General features: G+C 38.4%; 1 protein-coding gene across 1 annotated transcript in view; it reads right to left on the minus strand.

The window, feature by feature from the left end:
• Positions 1–4,787: 4,787 nt before the first annotated feature.
• LOC146679119 (very-long-chain (3R)-3-hydroxyacyl-CoA dehydratase-like) overlaps positions 4,788–5,359 on the minus strand; it is a 16,123-nt gene continuing 15,551 nt past the window's right edge. Inside the window, exon 11 of the mRNA XM_085408108.1 lies at positions 4,788–5,359. This exon is cut by the window's right edge and continues 1,220 nt beyond it. The gene's annotated coding sequence lies outside the window, so the exon portion shown is untranslated.

Genomic DNA, 5,359 nt, shown 5'->3' on the forward strand with positions numbered 1-5,359 from the left:
TCGATGTAGAATAATGGGGCGTTCAGGGACTTGCACAGGAAGCTGGGTCCTACTTAGGGTGTGGTCAGGTGTTTTAGATAGAGAAACCGATTATTACGTGAAATTCTTATTTGCCTCACAAAGAAGAAAGCGTTATCTAAACATAAATATCCGCTTGGAATGAAACACTGCAAATAAACGCTCAAAATAATTAAACAGATGAAGTTAATAAAGCTTAATATGATTATATTATTAACTTCTGCTGGCTTAACCTTCCTCTCGTGTTAGCTTTCTGTTATCATCTCTTATGTTAGCGGGTCGGTTTTGACCCGTGAATTAAATCAGCTATAAAATATACTAAAAACAATAAGTTATCATCCAATTTGTTTCTCATCTCTTGGTTACCTTGTTAGGCTTCCTTATCCATGAAAATGTTGGTTTTAATACTTTTGGTGTGGGCCTCTGGGTCTTTTTTTGTCACTATACCCCTCGATTTCAATTAAAAAAAAATTGTAAAATTAACCTCAAGAGAATCATATTAATAAATAAAAGGTTTCTGTGTTACCTGAGTATTACTGAGGGGTATAGGACACATCTCTTAAATAAATCTGTTTTATTGATTTTTTTCATTTTAAGATTAATAACTAAAATGACATCGATGGTGTTACGGGTCAATTTCGACCCATAGACATTTACATCAAGAAAAGACAAAAAAAGTTTGTTTTTTTTCAGCAGTAGACCTTTAATATAAACTGAAAAAAAGAAAAAGTCCTCTCCTCCTTTGTTTTGGTTATAGCCGTGGGTAATTGTGGGCTTTTTATCACTTCCCAATGATACAGCTTCACCTCAGTTTCCTTTGTGAAGTTCTTGTCCAAGGTCATATCTGGTAAAAAATAAAATAAAATAAAATATCACAGCTGATATTGTGATCCTGCAGTCCAGTGGTCATATGGAGGACCACACATTTTCATTGTTTCTTCTCAGGGGTGCCACTCGCAGCTTTGACTGTGAAAATCTGTACATTCCAGGCATAGTTGGTTTTTGCATCACAGGCTTCCCAGATTTTTCTGCCGTTTTTCCCTTGCTTACTGGGTATATATTGCCGGAAGGGGCATTTTCCTCAAAAAGTGGACAAGACATTCATCCACTGTCACTGGCCCTGGGATGAACATCAGTGGAAGAAGCTGCACCCATCTCTCCCAGACATCCCTGATGGGAGCAAGTTTGTCAGACCTCGGTCTGGTCTCTCTGTTGTCAAATCTGAGGACTCTTGAATCAAAATGATATCAAATGTGTGAAGTGACATCGTTGCCCAGAAAATGTTTCTGCCTGTCGATGCATCCCATAGACGATCAGTGGCCTCATTGCAGCATCTATACACTCCAGCAAGAACAATGAAAGCATCCAGGTATTCCTCATCATGTCGCCATTGACTTTTTTTCCTTCAAGGTTTATCATAGTAATGATGATTCTTTCTAGTGACAATGGCATAAATATCTCAAAACATCTCTTGATGTCACTGACTTTGGTCAGAGCAAACCTTGTGATTCCAGGGGTCATTTTGATGACATTTGCAGCAGCTGCCCTGCCATGTACATCATGAGGTACTGAACTCCAAAAGATCTTACCATTTTTGGACTTGAATCTTTCAGCAGGAGTAGCTTCAGCACCAGCGACCTCCACCTCTGATCAGATGTGTCTGTGTCTTCTGGATGATAGTCCACATTGTCTTCCTCCTTAGAAACCTGCCCATCTGAATCGCTATGCTGCTCTGTGTCCTCTCCTTCATTTTCACCAAAAATATGATCCAGAACTTAGCTCACTGTGAATCTTCTTCTCATTTTTTGTATGCTGCAAATTGTAAATGTGCACTCTGGAAGTCAAATGGCCACTCAAATAGTGAATTCACCTCACATGCCCGTGTTTATTTTGTTTTGTTTTTGTGCAGGTATACTGCAAAAAACATGCAAAATAAGAATCCCCTAAAGCTCATATGATTAGGAGAGGCGCTTGCTGTAAGTGTTTTAGCTGACAGTGCACTTATGATTTCAGTTTTGGCTTTAATTATTGCTTTATACTCATAATATTATACCTGGGTCGAAACCGACCCTAACAACACAAAGGTCATAATTTCAACTAGGGCATTTTATAATTTAGTGAAAATAATTTTTTTTTATTTTATTTTGTAGAAATAGAGGTTCCTGACAAAGTCAAAAAGCCTTGATACAATAAACAAATGTATGTGATTTTTTTATGCATTTGAAATTTAAAATGGGTCGGTGCCGACCCTAACACGAGAGGAGGGTTAAATGCTTTTTAATTTAATTTTTAATCAACGAACTATTGCGCAGATCGGGTAAACAGCACTTAAAAGGATAATTTCACCATTCTCATTTTAATTGTTGTAAGTGTAAGCATACATCTGACGTCATCATCTTAATCCAGTTGGACTAGTAGGAATGCATTAATGTGAGCCTTCAAGCTGATCATAGTATAATATATGCAACTATAACATATCCGAAAAATGATTAAGAAGAACTGCAGAGCAAAAACAAAGAGCAATTAATGAGTGTACCATGGCTGGAATACTCTGAGCTTCCACTAGCAAAGCATGTGGATGTTAGTTAACATATTTAGCATGCTGTGTCATATTAAGTTGTTCTAGGCCCGTTATATTGTAGTTGTTAAGGATGAGTGTCATTCACCTTCTTGTTAGATTAGCAAACATGACACAAAGTGGACAGTGAGACAGTGATTTGAAGACCAACTGTGACAACACAGAGTATGCACAGTGATACTCTGCTCATTGTAACTAATAAAAACTTCTGACATGATCTACAAATTGTTAATACTGTAGTTTTGCGAAGGTACTTTAAATCTTTTTTGCAGAGGCTGAGTTTGAGTGATTGGGGCCGGATAGTGAGGACACTTTTGATCCAGGAGCAGGAGGCAGGGGGAAGCTGAAGGTGGTCCAGTTTGGGACGATCTTCAGAAAAAACAGAAAATTTGTTCAGGGAACAAAAGGTTGTTTGGAAATAATTTTTAAGCTATGTTTTTCTTAATCTTATGGGACAAGTAAATAGAAATTGAAGATTGTTTATATAGCACCAAATCACAACAATTGCTTCAAGGTGCTTTATACTGTAAGTTAAAGACCCTACAATAATATAGAGAATACCCCCTATGAGCATCCAGTTGGCAACAGTGGGAAGGAAAAACTCTCATTAACATCAAGAAACCTTCAGCATAACCAGGCCATTTGCTGCAACCAATTTAAGATATAGAGTATAGAGGACAAAAGACACACTGTGCAAGAGACCCAGAGATGAATAAGAACCAAAGATTAAATGCAGAGTGGTGTATAAACACAGAGAAACTATGTGATGTTGTACACTGACAGACATGAAAAAACTTTTTTTTTTTAAAACAACATTTAATTAAACTTAGTTGGAATAAATTTTCATAATCTTAACATCATGGTTTTGTTACTGAGTCTGCTGATGTGATTTGTTACTTTAACAAATTACACCAATTACTTTGTTCTGTCTTTTTGTTCAGCTCCTCGTTAACACACAGATGTCACCAGAAAATCACATAGCAGCAACTCATTGCATTTGGGTCAGTCAAGTCAGAATCAGAATGGGGAAGAAAGGAGATTTCAGTGACTCTGAACATGGCATGGTTATTGACACCAGACAGACTGGTCTGAGCATTTCAGAAATTGCTGATCTGCTGGGAACACAACCACCTCTAGAGTTTACAGTGAATGGTCCGAAAAATGGGAAAAAATTGAGTGGGCAGTTCTCTGGGTGAAAATGCCTTGTAGGGTTCAGGGGAGAAGGACTGTGTTGCTGTTTGCTGATAGGCAATGACGAATAAAATAACCATTCATTATGATGTTTGCAGAGGAGCAGCTCTGAAGAAACAAAACAGCGAACCTTGAAGCAACAAAAGGCCACACTGGGTGCCGCTGCTGCCAGCTAAGAACAGAAAACGGAGGCAATAATTGCCACAAGCTCACCAAAATTAGACAACAGGAGACTGGAAAATTGTTTCCTGGTGTGATGAGTCTCAATTTCTGCTGGGACATACAGATGGTAGGCATGAATGAGCATCGATTAAACACCACAGGCTTACTGAGTTTTGTTGTTGAGCGTGTGTGCCCATCTTCTGATGGCTGCTTCCAGAAGGATAACACGCTGACGCTGAAATAATCTCAAACTGTTTTTTGAATATGACAGTGAGTTTATTGCACTCAGGTGGCCTCATCAAATCTCAGTCCAACAGAACTTTGAGATGTGGTGGAACTGAAGATGGACGTGCAGCCAGCAGATGCTGTCATGTCAATATGAACCAAAATGTCTGAGAATGTTTCCAGACCCTTGTTGAATCTATACCACAAAGAATTAAAGCAGTTCTGAAAGCAAACGTGTGTCAAACCTAGTACTGGCAAGATGTACCCAACACTACAAGTATACCTGCCCGGTGAGTGTATACTGTCAATGGTGGATGCTCATATTAAACACAGACTAATTTTCAACATATGTCAAAAGTAATCTATGTGAGCCAAAAGCTTGGGTTTTACACTGCTCTAAATACACTTTCCAACATTTCTTTCTTTCTCCTATTGGCTCTGTATGATCTCAGTGAGAGCATATATCCTGTGCTCTCAAGATGAAGCACAGAAGCAAACAACCAACCAACCTTTATTTGTCACATACACAATCATACAGAGTACAACATGTAGTGAAATGCTCGTGTCTGAGCTGCAGACAGGCTGCAGACGTAGCTGCGCCATTCCAGGGCTTGGTTTTTAGCATGGAGGCGTCTAGCCAGGACCCTTACTGGATACCAGGGTCTACCACAACCCTACTGATGGTTCAAACTGTTCTGTTTGTAAGGGGACAATCAGGTGAATTTTGTCTCAAAGGTACAGGAAGGAAGTTGAAACAACCAATATGGCCAAATATAAAATAAAACACGTTTTTTTTTAACCTGGAAAGGAAGTTTAACCGTTAAGGATTAACAAGTCTCTGCATGTCCTGAAGAAAGTCAGAACACAAAATACTCTCCAAAATGTGACATGACAAAGGAATCTTCAAAATAAGAATGTTTATTTCATCTTTCCCCTCCCCAAACACTGTGAAGAAACAAAACTTATAAAAAGGTCCAGCACCGGCCTGAATTTGCCGGCATGAGAACATCTGAAAACACAGAAAGAAAAAAAAAAAAACATAGACATGCAAAGCACTCCATATCAAGTTGAATGCCCAATACGTATCTTACAAACGACATCCACTCACAAACAGAGAAACATAAAAAAAATTGACCATGAAAACACAAATGAAATGGCAAAAATGTTAGCAAACAAATAAATGCA

This window comes from Rhamphochromis longiceps, linkage group LG1, assembly GCF_057381845.1.
Source record: "Rhamphochromis longiceps isolate RC_006_pf linkage group LG1, R_longiceps_female_GT1.1, whole genome shotgun sequence".
NCBI lineage: Eukaryota > Metazoa > Chordata > Actinopteri > Cichliformes > Cichlidae > Rhamphochromis > Rhamphochromis longiceps.